The sequence below is a fragment of the Silurus meridionalis genome, chromosome 24 (genome assembly GCF_014805685.1).
Source record: "Silurus meridionalis isolate SWU-2019-XX chromosome 24, ASM1480568v1, whole genome shotgun sequence".
Classification (NCBI taxonomy): Eukaryota; Metazoa; Chordata; class Actinopteri; order Siluriformes; family Siluridae; genus Silurus; species Silurus meridionalis.
Window position 1 is genome coordinate 16356335 of NC_060907.1, and position 19994 is coordinate 16376328.

The following is a 19994-nucleotide window of genomic DNA, read 5'->3' on the forward strand; positions in this document are numbered from 1 at the left end:
AATTCACTTCTGAAAAGTAATCCTCGGAAGCAGTAAACCTCGGAAGAATAATATTCCACGGAAGTGATCCACAGCACCAGTGGCGAATGCTGGCAGTCTCGAAATAGGTTGGTGTCTGTAGCCATAAAGTAGGTCTGACACGAGTGAGATGGAAACTGAGGTTTATATGGGGAAATCAGTAACACCTGTCTCTCATTAATGCCGGGCGTGGCAGAGTGAGGCAGCGCGACAGCTACCGAGGTGGGCGTGGCAGGTGGATCCCTTACCGGTACACACATCTGGCAATTTAGAACTGTCTGTGTGAAAACAGCAAAAGTTAAGTTTGGTGTCTTGAAGATTTATATAAATTGAAACACCATAATTACTATAAAACATTTACAAGAATATTTTATCTTCATGCTCTATTTTGAGTTTTGTTTAACCAATAATAAACACACATTTGCATTAAGCATCCATATTTGTCCATGCCCATGTTGATTATAATATTAAAAAACGTATTATTATAAAAAACTATTAACTATCCATTTTTAACATATAGAAATGTGATTAAGTTGTGATTAATCACAAGTTAACTCATGACAATCGTGATTAGTTGCAATAAAATATTTTATTCGAATGAACCATTAAAAATACACACTAAACCATTTCAAAATATATTGGGACTGATAGCACAATATTTACTGAGCCCATGTCTAGTACTACAAGCTTCAATCCCTGCTATTTAAAACCAAGATAAAAAAAAAAAAACATAAATTTTATTGTATTGTTTTTTTAACGTTATATATATATATATCTGAAATAGTTAAGTGGAAAAAGATAAACGGAATGGAGCACTTCATTGATTCAGTTCAAGTTTTTTATTCTCATTCTGCATCCTAAAGACCAATTTTGCCTGCGTTTTTCTTCTTTTTAGTCTGCAATGTCTAATTTCCTTTATTTTTTACCTTTCTTTTTTTAAAGGGGACTGGACAGCTGTCAGGGGGATCCCTGACAGTAGCATACTCTACTTTATATAAATACAAAATTAACTGTAAAACGTTATTATGTTAACTGGCAAAGCCAAAGAATCATGATCAGGATGTTAAAATAAACAAAAAACTCACCTTTCAGATCATCAACACCACCACTGATGAATAGACACTGAACAAGCAGTCCCGGGGTCGTCACTTGTTGGGGTCCCCATGAAACATTTATTTATTGTGGTCTGTGCTGTTTGCAGTGCAAATTAATTGGTTGTATTGTGAGGATTTGCAGGACGTTTCTGTATTTAGTTGCGTTTTGAGGATTTGCAGCACGTGTTGTTTAACTGATGAAGATGTTTTCTTTATTTGCTGGGGTTTTTTCTATTTGCATATGTTTTCTTCAGTTGCAGTGCGTTGAACTTTCTGGGCCACTGTGATTTACATCTTTCAGCTGATCAGAAGCATCGTTCAACCACTGGCTTTTGGCAATAGTCAAATATTCGTTCAAAAGTCAAGTTCAGATGCAAGGTTGATATTTTAATTGTTACATTCATAAGTTTTGGATTCCATGACTGGTTCCCCGGCATAAGTTATTACTGTGTGAGGCAGAGGTGGGAACAATTCACTGATGAGATTCTAGGATATGTCTTAATTATATTGATGCATGTTTTTTTAGATGCTGCTGTGAATGGTAGTATTTTAAAATGTACTAAATTGCCTTTTCTGTCTTCTCTTTCTTTACTATTTTGTAGGTGTGCAGCAGAGAAATATGCATAGCCCCACCAGTAAACTATTTTACTCAGTAATTCTGTTATTCCTGTTCCTGTTTTTTTACTTGAATTAATTTAAATTAAATGTGATTTACACATTCTGAGTTGAAGTCATTTCTTTTTCACAGTTCAAATACTCAACCATGTAATTCTGAACATAGAGCAGCACATAAAATCAACTAATATTAGTTCTTTGTTTGGTCAGGCACAGTTTTACATTGTAACTGAGGTTTTAAATGGTTTGACAGTGGATTTTCCATAGTAAGATTAAGTACACATTAAGTTCACCCACAGAAATCAATCATGAAATTAATAAATGGGACCCAATTCTCACCCACTGTAGTCCCATAACAACCCCAAAAGGGGCCCACATGTAGCCCACTTTGGCCCCATTTTTAACACGTATTTGGGACCCAAATGGGCCAATATAAAGAACACCTATACAGGCCCCACTTAGAGCCCACCATGGACCCATCAGTCACCCTTCTGGGGTAACACACATGGGGCCCATGTGAAGCCGATGGACAAATTTCTCGGGCCCCATTTGGGTTGCCCATACAGAGCCCAAGTGACAGCCTATCAAAAACCCACATGGGGCCTACATGACAATGTTGGCTGGGATAGGAGAATACAACAGCTGAGCATGGAGAAGAAACCCCAAGTTATTGGGAAAGAAATCAAATGTAAGGATTAGTAGTTATAAATGACCTGTGCATTGAGGACAGTCCCAAATCTCAGGAACGCTTCATAAAGGTTCCTGTCATCCACAGTGCAGTCTAGATTTCTCAGCAGCAGTGTGACTGACTACAAAACAATAACATCCAGTGTGTTAATGACTTGTCTTGGCTTAAAAAAAAAAACAGCAAAAAACAGCTGTACAAAATAAAAAATCAGTATTGGACTTTTAAGCAAATTGTTTTGTGTGATTCACGATAATCAAATTTATGGTAAGACAAATACGTTCAACAGTGTCTGATTCATAAATAATAACTTACCTGATTATCTACACACAGTTATACATTTTCTCAAATTCTTCAAAGTCTCCAAAATCCGAAAAAATTTGGCTACATTTTAAAACATACAACATGCAAACAGATTTTTCGTCCCTACCTTGGTGTTTTTGCTGAGGCATTCTTTAGAGAGTTTATTTGTGCAAGCAGGCTGCTGCTGGACTTCAGCCTGTTCTTTTTGTTCCTCCATCTTCTTTTCCTTTACCATCTGCTTGTCCACCTTCCGCTTCTCAACAATCTGCTTTTCTAACTCCAGCTCTATTGGGATCTGCTCTTCCACCTTCTGCTCCTCCACCTGGCTGAATGTATTCATGCTCCAGGGATCCTGGTTTAGAGAGAGAATTAGATAATTAGTAACACAATTGAAAAATAATTTGTTTAATGCATTTCCAACTTATAAAGAAGCTTAAAGTCTTACATATATGCAGAAAGGTTGGAGATTCTCCATCTCATTGTCTAATTCGTCCATGATATCACCCCATGAACGATTCTCAAGAGATGATTTCTGAAAAAGAGCCTGAACAAAGAAACAGAGTTGGCTTTAAAGATGCTCAGCTCTTCAGGGACTGAAAGACACTGAGATCTTTTAAAATCTGTTTAAAAGCAAACATGAAAATCTTTACGTAAGCTACTACAGCTAGCATGCTATGCCAAAAAGCCGTTTAGCATTCCCAGGGACATAAAAGGCTACTTGACCTACTGAGAATTAAATCACGTTTTCTAAGTATGTGGTTATAACTTGTGAAAAGTGGAGCAGTAAATAAAAAAAAAAATGTTAATGAGGAGAAATATCTCTGGTTGTGGAGAAATATCTCTGGTTGCAGTGTATTTGTATTTGTGTTTATTTGTTTTGGCAATAGTCGTAATGGTCATTTACCATCAGTCGCCTTCATTTGCCGTTTCCATTGATTGGTCCGTTGCAGAAGATTGCCGCACCAATCAGGTATGTAGATGTCACAAGTAAGGCATGGCTTCCAGGATCAATTCCAGCTGTTTACGATGGCGGTGTCACACCGCCACACCAATAGGGGGCAACAGGCGCTCTCAAAAGACACTAGCGGTTAATATCTTTGTGGAAAGACTTATAGCTTCTGTTTCTTCATTAATTTTTATATGTATGAATATATTTTATTAAAATGTTTAAATTATTGTACTTATGTTAATGGAAAGAGTTGGAGTTTTGTAGTCGATATAATCTACAAAAAAGTGTTTTCATTGACAGAGGATTTTAAAAACAGCTGAAATATGTCTAAATGATTAATCTGTATGTTTTCAGCAGGATTTATTCTCACTGATGTTTAAACGAGATGTTTGATTTTATGGAAGTGTCGAATCTGTCATCCATGTTGTTTTAAGATTTTGTCTTCACTTTTCAGATGTTTAAATCGATGTGTTAATTGTAGAATTGTTTCAGAAATAGCTTTATAGTATATAATTTGCTCTGCACAGCAACCCTGAAGTCGGAGACTGTGAACATTTTCACTTCATCTGGACCAGAGTTCTGCAACCTTTATGACCCAAAAAAGATCATTTTTAGCCTCTTTCTCACGAAATAAAATTTGCCTGGAGCTGCTAAAAATATTTGACCTTTAATTGAATGTAGTACAAATTGTGTTTTTTGCAAATAAAAGGTAGTTGGGTATTTTCACCACGAGGTGGCACTAGTATGATTTTTATTGTATTTGGATGTTAGCCATTTGTACCTTTTTGTCCCTGGTAAGAGGTGGAAGTGTTGCCTGGCAATGGAAGAGTTGCATCGTGGAATAGATGCTCTGATATTTTAATAAACTATTTTTTTTTTATACGTCTTCTCTGTCTGAATAACTTTCTGCAATTTATTATCTCCAGAGTGGCAGCAAAACCACCAACTGTTGTTGAGTTTGGAGACTTTATCCACTGTATGAAGTAAAATTTGCTCTGCTCAGTTTTCTGCAGCATAGTAAAAATGTGTAGACATTAAACATATACACAGCTAATTTTTAAAGGGAAGTAAAAGTATATTCACATTATAATGCATGCTTATTAATGTTTGGTTAATTTTAAACACAATAAATAGCAGAATATGTCTAAATGAATATAAATTCATGTGTTAAGTTAAGCAACAACTTACAACAAGCTACTCTGTAGACTCTCACATAGGGTGTCCCTACGGAGCTGAACCCCAGGATTTTTCGATGATAAATGTATCTAATACTAATCACCCTTCTGCTATGACTAACGTCACCCAGTGCATAGAAGATTATTATTTTCTCGTTGATCTCAGTGCTATCTGCTCTTCTTATGCTCACATTTTAGGACAAAGTGCTCAGTAGGGAATAAATAGAGTTCCTGTTGTTACTCTGACTTGAAGATGTTTTTATTAGAAAAGCTCTTAGTGCAACTAAATCAGCATATTTCTCCACCCTCATAGAAGCATAATCCTAGATTTTTATTTAGTACTTTAGCAAAATTAACAGGTAATAAAAACACTTTACTAACATGCAAACAATCAATAGGTAGTAATGACTTCATTACATTTTTCAATAATAAAATAGAAAGCATCTGGCAAAAAAATCCAGAAGAGTAAAACAAGTCAAAACTATTTTATATATAACATGAAGATAGTAGTTGTTAGGCGGGAGTGATGGAGGCAGAAGCCGAATCACCAGCAAACAGAGTTTAATGAAAATCATCGCAGGGCAAACACACAAAGTCCAACAAAGACAATAACGGACGCTGGAGTGGAGCGAGTGAAGTGTTTATATGGGTGTGTGTGTAACGAGGGACAGGTGTGTGAAATCAGTATGATGGCGAGGAGCTACGGACGGGCGGGGCACGGGAGAAGAAGCAGGGTGCTCCCTGAAAGCAGGGGAGCTGTCCCAATTTCATTGGGATTCTCACAGGGATGTTTGGGATGAATCCAGCAGATCTGCTTTAAAACCCCCACTCAATTCTGGAGTTTCCAGGAGAGCTCCTCTCCGCTCCAGGGCTTCCAAGAGCGCTGCTCTCCGTTCCAGGAGATCCCCGTTCCACTCCAGGGTTTCCAGAAGAGCTCCTTTCCGCTCCAGAGTTTCCAGGAGGGCTTCACTCCGCCCCAGGGTTTCCACGAGCACTCTGTTCCATTTCAGAGTTTCACCGAGAGCTTCACTCCGCTCCTGGGCTTCTCAGAGTGCTCAACTCCGCTCCAGTGTGTCCAGGAGAGCCCGGCTTCACCACAGGACCTCCATGAGAGCTCAGCTCTGCCCCAGGACCTCCATGAGAGCTCGGCTCCGCTCCAGGACCTCCAGGAGAGCTCAGCTCCACTCCAGGTCTCCACAGAAAGCTCCTCTATGTCCCAGAGCATCCCTGAGAGCTCCTCTCTGTCCCAGAGCATCCAAGAGAGCTCCTCTCTGTCCAAGAGCATCCCCGAGAGCATCCCTGAGAGCTCCTGTCCGCTCCACAGAGTCTCCGAGAGGTCAGAGATCCACCTGCCACGCCCCCTTTTGTGGCTTTCATGCCTCCGCGCTCCCTGGAGCTCCAGGCATAACCACGCACACCTGGAGCTCATTGTCACTCATGCCTCCGCTCTCTCTGGAGCTCCAGGCGTAACTATGCACACCTGAAGCTCATCATCACTCCACATAAACCCCTATCTCACATTCACTCCCCGTTCATTATTGTATGTGTTGGACTTTACGTGCAGTCTATGTTTTCGTGTCTCAGTGTTCACACAGGACACTTCTTATCCATTCTATTTGCACTCCACAATCCCGTCCCGGCATCTCTTTGGGCTTTTCCCAAAGCGCACCTCGGACTCTCTCAACCGAAGGACTGCCGTGTGTGTGTGTCTGTGTGTGCTCACGTGTCTTTTTCTCCCTCACACATTTACTTTCACTCATAAAAACCCGAGCGAGCTGTACTCCGGCTTCCGCCTTCTGTTTCGCTCGCACCCTGACACTAGGTCTTATTTGACTAATCTTTGTCAGTTTGTTGACGTAAATATTGAGTTCTCCACGCTCTCTGAGGTAAAGTTTGTTGTTCTGCATTGAGCTGTTTTAGGCCCACTACATTTCTCTTTATATAAGCTGCCTCTGGGTGAAATTATATGTAAAAATAGTATTTGCTTCCATTGCTATATTGATATTACACAGTTGAATATTTCAGCAACGAGAGAGATCAGCTTAAAAATGTTGAGCAGCATGTAAAGAACATTAAGATGGTGGATGCTTAATAACGTTCTTCTGCTCAAAAGACTGAAGTACTTTTACAAGGACCAGTGTTCAAGTCGAGGCTGAAAACATATTTATTTAGTCAAATCTTTAATTGCTTTTTATTTTTATTGTTTTTCTTTGCTACTGGCTTTCCCTTTTAGTTAAGCCACCATAGCTAGTCTTGCCAGAGTCTCCAACTGCACAGTGTCCCTAACTATTATACAACAACATGGATTCTTAATATCTTTCTCTTCGTCACCCCATATTGAGTAGCTTTTAGGATGGATTTGACTATACTTAATATCAACAGTCTGCTACACTGACTCAGGACTTGCATTTGATCACAATTACTGCACACATCATTTAACTGTTATTACTGGGCATTCGCTGCCACCCAGATGAGGATGGGTTCCTCTTGAGTTTGGTTCCTCTCAAGGTTTCTTCATTTTGCCATCTCAGGGAGTTTTCTTTGCTGCAGTCGCCACCAGTTTGCTCATTAGGAAGAACAATCTCATTCTTTTTTTCTTACCACATTATATGTGTAAACTTGCTCTGAGACAATGTCCATGTTAAAAGTACTATACAAATAAAATACAATTGAATTGAATAAAATAGACCACTAGACCACCAGGGAACCGATACATTCACCTTATAACACACCGATAAATCCAGTACTGAAGGCAGAAAAATGGTGAAGACTAACACAAGACTTAAGAGATTAATAAGATATTCTTTTAGCTTGTTGGTACCTGATGTCCAGTAGCTACAAGTTTACAGATCATTTTTTATTGTAATTGATCCGTGTTCTGCTTTTTTCAGTGTCTCTCAGATCTCAGAGACTCATCTGCTTTTTAAACGCCAATTCACCTGGACCCGTCTTCCTCAAAGCTTTGTTGAACTGCCAGCCGTGTTCTCCGCTGTAGTGCACAAAACTTTTGCTCGTTTCCGCCCACCAGAAACAACCTTCATCCACAAATACGCAGATGACCAGAGGTGGGAAGTAACAAAGTACAAACACTTTGTATGTATGGAGGTAATGTGTGCGCGACAGAGGAAGTCAGTGATGTAAACATGACTGAGAACAGAGACATCCCTGATCATCTTTTCTCTGCTTATGCTCTATATGGTGGATGTTAAGCCTGGATACATTTATTAGGTAACAACATTTTTATTAAATTTTTTTGTATTAATCTATTAATTAGGGCTGTCAAAATGCAAATTAATTTGAACGGCACTAGTTTTATTAATGTGCAATTAATGCAGTGTACATTTCTGTTTGATCATTTTCTTTATAAAAAAAAAAAAAATAAATAAATAAATATAAAGAGGCACAATACACGTTTCTTTACTTAGAAATAATAAATAAATAAACTCCACAGAAAAATAATTTGTGATCAGAAAAAAATGGTTTTACTGGTGCTCCAAGTCTCAAATCAGCATCAAAATGCGCCATGATTCACACATCGGACAATTTACCCTCTGGGGTCGACAAATGCGCCGGCGCATTTTGTGGCATTTTTTTCCTCATAACGGCAAAACGAACTTTGTCTTTTTAGATCGTACAGATAAGAGCAATCAGTCATTTGAATCTGTAAGGGGCTACTTTCGTCCGTGCACACTCGTAATAACAAAACAATGTTGTGTGTAAAGTAAAGAAAACAGACAGGGTGCGTTTCTGCCGTCTCTCTCCGCTTCACAGATGCACAAATATAACAACCTGAATCGCAGTGAATATTTGCCTCACAGACATAATAAATATATGACTAGAACGCTCGCAAAGTTTACTTTTAGAATTTGTGATTAATCGTGAGTTATCTCATGGAAATCATGCGATTAAATATTTTAAAAGATTGTCTAATATTAATATGACGTGATGTCCAGTTACCAGCGTGACATTAAAACGGCTTCTTTTTACCTAAGTACATGTCAGAACCCAAACGTCTTTAACTTGAGTAAAAAAAGTAGTCAGTACTTCAACTTCTACTCGATTATTTTAAAACATTAGTATCTGTACTTCTACTTAAGTGAAGGATGTGTGTACTTTTGCCACCTCTGCAGATGACATTCTCTCTTAACCTGTGCACCAATTGGTCTGTTGACCTTAGAAGCCTGTCTGAGTGAGAACTCAGGGCTAAATCTGGAGAGATCTCACCAGCTTTCATTCAACGCTCTGATGGCATTATTGGCTTCATCCCGAGAGGAATATCGGACGAATCCAATGCCCTTGGATTCCTATTGTGTAGTACCACCTGTAGGAGTCAGTGTAGAGATGCAGAAAGCAAAAAAAATATTATTACACCACTCAGTCATGTAGCTAATCATGAATAATAACCAGCACTGTCTGTAACCTATAATATAAACAAAACAGCTATGTTCTTTTATTATCAACATTCTGGTCTCACTGTTAAATGAACAATTAAGCACTTTTATTTTAAAGGTAATTTTCTGATAGCAGACAACTGCAAGTAACCTTATATAATAGAGGATCTAATTCTAAGTAAACACTTTAATGAAAGAGGAATAAAATATCAGTAATTGTGAGTGACCTTTGCGCTGGTGAGGTTTCCATGTGGAAAGAACAAATCACGCAGTCGCTTTTGATTCACATCGTATTTGAGGTTCTTTACGAACAATTCGACTTCCTACATAAAATAGAACAAATTCAGCATCCAGTGTTTGAGTGCATATGGGTGTTTGCATTGCAGACTTTAATAATACATACTGATCAATCACTCAGAATTAAACCGATTATTTATCCAGAAATGTGAACACAGTTGTGACAAAAACTTCATCCAGATCATAAAATTCTATATAAAACACACTGGAAATAGAATCAGAATAGTACCTGTGTGTCCAGTCTGAGAGGGTGCGGTGTGGACTGCCTGTTCATTTTGCACCTAATTAGCAGCTCCTGATACAAAGCCTGAAGCCTTCCAAGGTCCACGAGTCGAAGTATCTGAATCCAGAGAAGGTCCTAGCCATCACCAGAACTAGGTTCTGCACTCATGAATCCCCTGTGGCTGATAATCAAAGCAGTTTTCTTCTAGCATGTGCCCTAATTGGTCTGTTACACTAAGAAGACTGCCTAAGTGAAAACTCAGGGCTGAATCACGAGAGAGCTCACTGAAAGACCCGTACTTTTTAGTAGTAAGGAATCTGTGGGTGGGAGGGGAGACTGTTACATATATACCTGATAGTGATGCTGATGGACATATTAAACACTGAGAAAAATCCTGAAGCCTCTTCTTGTCTTGGAGGATGTGAAATAAATGCTGAGCAAGGTTTGTTTAAAAAAAATAATTCAGGAGAATTTTTTTTTTGCATTGCACTGTGACAATACCTGTAACAGTTTGTATTCCCATGTTTCTCTTTTTTTTGAATTTGCATGTCATCATTAACTCAAAATAGCATTTTGTGACTTTGGATATATTTGTCAGATAATTGTTTACCTGAGATTTATTGTTATAAATTCATTTTCATGAACTGTGAACAATAATGATTTAATTTTATTTAAAAAGAAAATTGTTTGCACCTGGTTACAGATGATATTATTTGCTGTTCTTTTTACTACTATTTTCAGAATAATTTGAGGAACTTCCGCTTTCTTCTCAATGGCATCTCTTCAGCCTTTGTAAGAAGCCTGACACACAATATATTATTATATGATTAACAATCAAATAATTATTTAGAAACTAGTTGCTATGAACACGTGCCATCAATTGTCTTCTTATGAATGACTTATTTGTCATCGTTATCAAACACCAAATAACTAAATTAGAATACAAGTGTGAGTTCTTTGCAAACTGTAACTTTTGGATCTCACATGACTCACAAACATACAACAACATTATACGTACAGAAATGTGTTGGAACTGCTGAGGACAACACCATCATACTTGGGCATCTTGCCTAAGCAGGTAACCTGCATGTTATAAAAACAATCAGGTCATCACAGGCTAAAAGGTGTGCACCAGTTTTAATGTGTAAAACTGCTCAAATTTGAACCCAGTACCTCATAGCTGCAAAGCATGTGCTCTACCACTGAGCTACCATCCCAGGTCTCTACTTTATAAATGGATTGAACAATGTCTACCGCAACACCTTATTTTGTGTTAATTAACAAGGCGTCACACAAAAGTGATATATTCTGCAAATGGCTTTAGAAAGGCATGAACGGGGATTGGACCCGTGATATTCGGTTTACGAGACCGACACCTTCCCACTAGGCCATCATGCCTTGCATGTGCCGAGTTAATGGTCTGCAACCAAGCAAATCATCAAAAAAATAATAATGAAAGCATGTAGATGTAAATTTACATGCTTTTACATGCCGCAGTGTCGCAATGTCCCGGATGGATACTCCAGCAGACCAGGCCATAGAGGCCGCGCGAGGTGGAGCGAACCTGACCCCAAGCAGAGCAGGGAGACTACTCACCTGCTTAACGTCTGCCCATTGGCTAGGAAACCTTTCCTATTAGGGCCACAGCAGACGAACAGCTGCATCGACCGCCTTCATGGACCCGACCTGTGGAGGCAACCGTTTAGGGCAAGCACTGGAAACAGCCGGGCTGTAACCCCTGGTCGGGGGCTATAAACGGAGGAGGGCAGAATGCCTGTAACACGACACGTCGTGTGGGAGCCGTAGGCACCGTAGGTATGTACCCAGGTTTCGTGTATACAACTGCCAAGACCCAGACAGGCACCCTGGGTCACATCCCGAGCCTCAGCCTCCGAGCACCATGGAGGAAACGTGTCACCAGAGGGTGCCTACCCAGTGACTGCCACACAGGTGGGGTGATATATGGCGGACATGTAAACCGTCAGGGTCGAAGGGGTTTAACTGTTCCTGTAAAAACTCCAGAACTGAACCGACTGGGCAGTTAACTGGGTCCAAGTCATGGTGCTCACACCGTGACGTGAACAGTCGCCATCGTGCGGCGTACAACCTCCTCATTGGAGGAGCTCTGGAGTGGAGAAGGGTCTCTCCTACCTCGGGGATCAGGGGGAAAGGCGTTTTCAGGCATAGCACTGAAAACGCTGCCATCATCTCCAGGCAATTTAGGTGCTACGAGAGATGTGGGCCACTCCACAGACCCTGGGCGGAGTGGCCACTCATGACTGCTCCCCACCCCGTGAGGGAAGAGTCCGTCGTTAGCGTTACACGACGACAAGGAGTCCCTAAAACGGGGCCTCGGGACAGATGCTGTGAGACTTTGATGGCACGATATGGACTCCCTCTTGGGGAGAACCCTTCTGCCCCGGAGCCACCACTCGGCCTTATGCGGAGGAGGCTGAGTGGAATTACACTGGACGCTGTTGCCATGAGACCCAGCAGCCTCTGGAACTGCCTCACAGTAAGGTGGCTGACCTGCCCCTTCCCTCCTGACTGCGGTGAGGATGACTTCCATCCGGGCGGGAGACAACCGTGACCGCAACCCAGCCGAGTCCCACACCACGCCGGAAAAAGTGGTTCTCTGCGCTGGAGAAAGTACACCCTACCCGGCGTTTTAGTCTGAACCCCAGTTCCTTCATGCAGGCGAGAATGACATCTCGATGCCAAACTGCTGGTGCTCTGAATGAGCCAATATCAACCAATCGTCAATATAATTCAAAATGCAGATTCCCTGAAGCGGCAGCGGGGTCAGTGCTGCGTTCACGCACTTTGTAAAGGTACGGGGTGAGAGTGCTAGGCCGAACGGGAGGACCAATATTGGACCGCATTGCCGCGTAGCCTCCAGGCATGCTTCCCCGAAATTTCCGAAATTTTACACGCACCGGGAAAAGAAACCGACAAACGGGCGCTCTCCCCGGGGAACAAAAGCTCGGCTAGCAGCCGGGAGCGCATAGCCACACGGCTAAAATGCTAACATCCAATACCCTCGAGAGCCGACTAAGCACGCTACTAAGCTAAGCAAACAACACATCGGCTGCGTGTCTCCCCCCCCAAAATGAAGCGGGGCAAGCAGGAACATTCACATGGAATTCTGCCTGCATTTAAGCTCATGACTGCACAGATAACACACACAAAGCGCTTACCTGAATGAGTAGAAGCTAATGTCACTACCACCGCACAGCTATTTTGTATCTTCCTGGTTTACGCGACGTCCCCTGTCTATGACGTCACGTCTTGCCTATTGGTTAGATTTCACACGTGGACCAGGGGCGTTCCCAAAACGCTTCGACGCAGCTCGAAGTTCCAGAAGGGGAACTACAATTTGTACTACATTAATTTAAAGGTCAAACATGTTTATTGGCTCCAGGCGAATTTTATTAAATGAGAAAGAGGCTAAAATAATTTTTTGGGTCATAAAGGTTGCAGAACTTTGGTCCAGAGGAAGTGAAAATGTTCACAGACTCCAATCTCAGGGTTGCTGTGCACAGAGCAAATTCTATTCTCTAAAGCTATTTCTGAAACAATTCTACAATTTACCCTCTGGAGTCTGATTTGCCGCCGGCACCCAAACGTGCTTTTTTTTCAGATGCCAGCAAAAAGAGCTTAAACTGCTCTGTCATATTTGATCAAACATGTCAAAGTAACACATCATTCAAATCTGTAAAGGGTCTACTTTCATTTATGTATGTTCACTATATAAACAAAAAGTTGTATTTTTTTTAAATGAATAAAATAATCAGGCGCCGTCTGTCGCCTTTGTCTGCGTGATCTTTGTTTAGAAACACGTCATTAAAAAGCGCTGAAACTCAGCCAATATTTGACACACGGAAATAAAAAATATATCTTTAGACAGCTTAAATTATGTAGTTTTAGAATAAGTTGGTGAAATAAAAAACATATGTTTCCAATGAATATAAATCATGTGAAACCAAGTAGAAGCCCCCCCAGTGGCATAAAACAATGCGATTCCACTGAGATTATTACACATTCAGCTGCGTTTAAAAGATGACACGCTACACCGGTGAGGATGCTCTTCAGAAGGTTTTGGAGAGTGATGAAGAATTTACCTTTTCATCCAAAGAAGATTGCGATTCTGACGAGGATCGTTTGCATTTTGAAGATCGAATCGACCCATTCGAGGACTTTCCAGCAAGTTGTTACGATGAGTAAGTTATTAAGTCTTACATTCTGATCATATTAAACTAATATTGTTTGTAGACATCTCTACCTAGCTTTTGTCAGCATTGCCTTTTAATGTTACAACAAATATCCGCCAATATCTGCTCATTTGTAACATTAACTGTAATTGTATGCCCTAAATATTGTTGACGTTATATAAAGTTATATTTTAGCCTCAGTTCAGTTTTGGTTAGTCTCACTTATCATCATGAAAGGCTGTTATGTATTGTTAGCTAGCAGAGATGTTCAGGAATGCTGAGGTGTAAATGCTAGCTAAATTACTGCCTTATGAATGTAACATTTTCCATTATTTGCTCAGCTGTAAATGGTGAAAATGTAAATGTCTGAGATGCATTATGGTCTATGGCCCATCAACAAACATTTATCTGTCCTATTGCCCATCAACAAATAGGCCTATAGGCTATACAATGCATGCTAACAAATATATACACCAAGGCAGTACTGATGGCAAAAGGGGGTCCAACCCGGTACTAGTAAGGTGTACCTAATAAAGTGGCCACTTTATTAGGTACACCTTACTAGTACCGGGTTGGACCCCCTTTTGCCATCAGTACTGCCTTAATCCTTCATGGCATAGATTCAACAAGGTACTGGAAACATTCCTCAGAGATTTTGGTCCATATTGACATGATAACATGAGCACTTAACGGTCTCGCACCGCAGTATCTGAGTGAACTTCTGTACCAGTATGATCCTCCACGCCTACTTAGATCAAAAGGTGCTGGCTATCTGTTGGTTCCTCAAATAATGAAGACTTACAGCAGGGGGCAGATCTTTCTCTTATAAAGCCCCACAGTTATGGAACAGCCTTCCAATCAGTGTTCGGGACTCGGACACAGTCTCAGTGTTCAAGTCGAGGTTGAAAACTTATTTATTTAGTCAAGCCTTTTATCAGTAGATTTTTCTTAGGTAAAGGCACATATCTGGAGGGAGCATGGATATAGAGTGTTTGGTGAACTGGTATATTTGTATGCTGTCGTCCCCTCACATTCACACGTTCACTCAGGTTTGTTGACGGTGGTGTGGTGGGTCATCTCTTATCCCATGTCTGTGTTACCTTCTGGTTCTCCCTTTTAGTTATGCTGCCATAGCGAGTCTTGCCGGAGTCCAAACTGCACAGTGACATTAACTTTCATATACCAATAGTTACACTTAATAATCCATATCCTTCTCTCTCTCTCTCTCTCTCTCTCTCTCTCTCTCTCTCTTTCTCTTTCGGTCGAGTTAAACATGCTCCTGAGGCTCCAGTGACCACTGTTCCTGCCCCTCTCCCCTCCATGGATCTTCACACTTCTGTGCAGCTCGCGACGGTCTCTCATCAACACCTTGGGTGGTTCCATATAATTCCGGAGTAGAATGGGTGCTTTTGAGGACGGATTGGACTGTAGTCGGTGTCGGCGGTCTGCTGCACTGACTCGGGAGTGCAGTTTGCTTCTGATCATCATCACTGTACCCCGCAACTTTGCATATATGCTTCAAATGGACATTTGGTGCAACCCAGATGAGGATGGGTTCCCCTTTGAGTCTGGTTCCTCTCAAGGTTTCTTCCTTATGCCATCTCGGGGAGTTTTTCCTTGCCACAGTTGCTCATCAGGGACAAAGAACATATTTGTATAGCGCTTTTAACAATGAACATTGTCTCAAAGCAGCTTTACACAGATAATGCGGTGATTAAATGTAAACATTTAATCACCGCATTATCTGTGTAAAGCTGCTTTGAGACAATGTTCATTGTTAAAAGCGCTATACAAATAAAAATGAATTGAATTGAATTGAATAACATCACGCTGCTGCAGATTTGTCGGCTGCACATCCATGATGCGAATCTCCCGTTCCTCCACATCCCAAAGGTGCTCTATTGGATTGAGATCTGGTGACTGTGGAGGCCATTTGAGTACAGTGAACTCATTGTCATGTTCAATAAACCAGTCTGAGATGATTCGCCTTTTATGACATGGCGCGTTATCCTGCTGGAAGTAGCCATCAAAAGATGGGTACACTGTGGTCATAAAGAAATGGTCAGCAACAATACTCAGGTAGGCTGTGGCATTGACACGATGCTCAATTGGTACTAATGGGCCCAAAGTGTGCCAAGAAAATATCCCCCCACACCACCACCACCAGCCTGAACCGTTGATACAAGGCAGGATGGATCCATGCTTTCATGTTGTTGACGCCAAATTCTGACCCTACCATCCGAATGTCGTAGCAGAAATTAAGACTCATCAGACCAGGCAACGTTTTTCCAATTGTCTATTGTCCAATTTTGGTGAGCCTGTGCGAATTGTAGCCTCAGTTTAATGTTCTTAGCTGTCAGGAGTGGCACCCGGTGTGGTCTTCTGCTGTTGTAGCCCATCCGCCTCAAAGTTCGACATGTTGTGCATAGAGATACTCTTCTGCATACCTCGGTGATAATGAGTGGTTATTTGAGTTACTGTTGCCTTTCTATCAGCTCGAACCAGTCTGGCCATTCTCCTCTGACCTCTGGCATCAACAAGGCATTTGCACCCACAGAACTGCCGCTCACTGGATATTTTCTCTTTTTTGGACCATTCTCTGTAAACCCTAGAGATGGTTGTGCGTGAAAATCCCAGTAGATCAGCAGCTTCTGAAATACTCAGACCAGCCCGTCTGGCACCAACAATTATGCCAAGTTCAAAGTCATTTAAATCACCTTTCTTCCCCATTCTGACGCTCGGTTTGAACTGCAGCAGATCGTCTTGACCATGTCTACATGCCTAAATGCATTGAGTTGCTGCCATGTGATTGGTTGATTAGAAATTTGCATCAACAAGCAGTTGGACAGGTGTACCTAATAAAGTGGCCGGTAAATGTATTGTTTGTGTATTCATCATTCTAAAATATATTGTTTGATTATTTTTAGGAATGTGGCTACATCACCCTTGCCTTCACTGGAAACCCACACCAGGCCACGCAGGCGTCGCTCCATTTTGAGTTCGCCCGAGAATCATCCTGAGTAAGTACATATTTTATATGTTCTTAAATTATATTTAGTTCGAATCATTATTGCATTGTATAAAGTGATGTTCATGTGTGTGTGTGTGTGTGTGTGTTTCATAAACAATAATCTTTTTCTCCGAGAGTGTTGTGTCAACTCTGCGCCACAACACAAATGCTCAAGCTGCCAAGTCAATAGCCAAGGGACGCAAATACAAATGGAGAGATGTAACCGTGAGTGAGATGCCCCCTACATTGGGCTCCTATTTTACATGGCAATGGTAAAGTTGCCCTTCATCAGAGACTACTGGCGACAGAGCAGTATCTTCACAGTTCCCTTTCCAGCAACAATTATGTCAAGAGACAGATACAGGACAATTTCGTGGAATGTACACGAGTCACCCAAATGCAGACAAAGAAAAACGACAGAAAGAGGGGCACATCTGAACATGACCGTCTGTTCAGAGTGAAACCGCTTATGGACACAATCCGTAAGACATGCAAAGCAATCTATCATCCTAGAAGATATTTAGCCGTGGATAAGAGGAAAGTAGCATGCAAAGCTAACACTGGGATGACACAGTACATGAAAGCCAAGCCAACTAAGTGGGGGTTCAAGTTGTTTGTTCTTGCCGATTCCTCAAATGGATACACCATGGACTTTTCTGTATACACAGGAAAGAACAACTTTCCCACATGCCATGGACTATCATATGATGCTGTACTGTATTGTTTTATTGTTACACAATTCCCTTTTTAATGCTGTCCTTGCTAATGTGTATTTTAAATAAACCACAAAGGAAACACGTTCTTTCTTGTAGTACTGTACTTCTCACTCAGATCCTGGCTCAGTGATCCACAGCTCATTATGCGAACCATTGTATACAAAGCTGTCAGTCACAGCATGAGCTGCTCGGCCTCTTCGCATATGGCCTTTCAAAGTAGAAAGTGTCTTTTAAATTTTAAACCAATGTATTGTTTAATGTGAATGAGCAGGCAGAATGATTTTCACATGATTAAAAAAAACCCTACATTGGAAGATCTGTTCTCAAAAAGTCTTGTGAAAACATATTTACTTGTGGCCTTATTTCAGTGATTTTCTATTTTTTTTGCTTTTTCAAAAACCACGCATAAACCTTATTTTGTCACACATATAAGTTTTATGGTATATATTATGGTAGCGCAGTTTGTGCTGTAATACAGTGTAATAAGTCTTTTGTCAATAATATATTTAAAAGCAACTAAAAAGAACCAAATGTAAGAGCATGTCAAAATCTCTCAAGGGGCCCAAAACACCCTCAGACTCAAGAGGGTTAACACATAGATTTAAATAGCTGACAAATGGAGACAAAATCTATCAAAATCTGAAACCCTCACAGAACAGATTTTACACCAAAAGAAATATCTTAGTTTTTATTTTACTTAAAACATTCATTTAGTCATTCATTTCACTTATTTAAAGATTCGAGAGGTAAAAGACTCAATTCTGTGTCCTGTACATCAGTGGCCCCCAACCTTTTTTGCGCCAAGGACCGGATTATGTCGCGCAATATTTTCACGGACCGGTCTTTAAGGTGTGGTGGACAAATACAACAAAATAAAATGATACGCGCGGCATAAAAACTGGTATTTTCTAAATATAATAATAAACGTGAATCCACCTTGTTGTAAAGGTGGCCCCTTTAAGCAGCCCCTTTAAGAAGGTAGCAGATGTTGGTAAGACATATGAACGAGGCATCATGACATGCATCAAGAGTGAGTCATAGATAGATGTGGTGGAAGGATTCCCGTAATTTTCCAAAGTAAAACATGGGTCAGTATTAGATAATAAATAAAATGGAAATAATGTAAGTTATGTATTCTTTCTGTGCAGCCAATTAACCAACCAATTAACCAACGGGTTGGGGACCACTGCTTCAATGTATCATGAATAGTGTTACACACTATATTAAAGTACATGTATTATACATATGTATAGAAACATTAGATGTTAAGTTAATTAAAAAAAATGTCCAAGTTTGTACACATCCTTTATTAAATATGTCTCAAACAACCAAATTGGTATTTTGGATAGCTCTGTAAAATAATTGCCTTAATTACTTAAAAAAAGTATTAACTATATGTAATTATATGTATTATATGTATTATAACTATATGTATTAAATGTAAAATATGTAACAACCACTGTTATTTTTTTACAAACACAGCAATCTGAATGAAACCCCAAAATGAGAAAAGCATATTCTGTTGATGTGTTTTTCTAATTCCACCTGGTTATATATGATATTCTATGCTGTTCTTTTTATTATTATTTTCAGAAAAATTTGAGGAACTTTGGCTTTCACCCAATTGCATCTCTTCAGCCTGAAAAGGATTCACACCAGGTTTTATATTTGCAACGATGCAGATGATACAGCACAGGAGTTTTATTGTACGTTATTTGATCACATGCAAATGTTTTTACATTTACATCACCTGTTATTACTCTTCTCTTTTTACAGCGGTTTCTCTTTCATTTCTAATATAAGTTATCATGTATTAAGAGGGAATTTTATGATGATAATGAAGCACCTTCATCGCAGTTGGTTATTTGCACATTTATTTACAGTAAAAAAGATTTTGACAATTTCTTTAAAATTATAAAAAGGATTTATTAAAATAAAAAACAAAATTGTTTTAAATAAATTTAGGAGAACAGTCTGACAGAGCGATGACCTGAAAGAGAAAAACAGAGATTTGTTACTTTGCATAATGTGTGTGTTTGTCAGGTGTGTGTTTACTAGTGTTCATTTTGTAGAACATTATGAGGACAGAATGACTTATGCTGTGGACGGAACCACTGCATGTTTCTGGATGGATGAAGGTAGAGCTCCGTGGGACGGCTGCCCCCTGTCCACTGTTTAGCCATAGTGATGCACAGTGGCCTCCCTCTCACCAGCTTTCCACTCTGATGGCATTATTGGCTTCATCAAGAGAGGAAAATCGGACGAATCCAATGCCCTTGGATCGTCCATTGTGTAGTACAACCTGTA

At 40.3% G+C, this 19994-nt stretch overlaps 1 protein-coding gene and 1 non-coding gene across 3 annotated transcripts in view; both read right to left on the bottom strand.

Annotated features, from left to right (window-relative positions):
* Window positions 1–11076: 11076 nt before the first annotated feature.
* Window positions 11077–11148, bottom strand: trnat-cgu. Its single transcript has one exon. It is a non-coding gene; the product is annotated as a tRNA-Thr (tRNA).
* An 8344-nt stretch (window positions 11149–19492) lies between these two features.
* The window catches only part of dmd (dystrophin), a 199083-nt gene continuing 198581 nt past the window's right edge, over window positions 19493–19994 (bottom strand). The window contains exon 78 of one of the 2 annotated variants that reach the window (XR_006924152.1): window positions 19493–19989. The gene's annotated coding sequence lies outside the window, so the exon portion shown is untranslated. The remainder of the gene's footprint in view (window positions 19990–19994) is intronic. The other variant, XM_046837542.1, reaches the window with a different exon arrangement.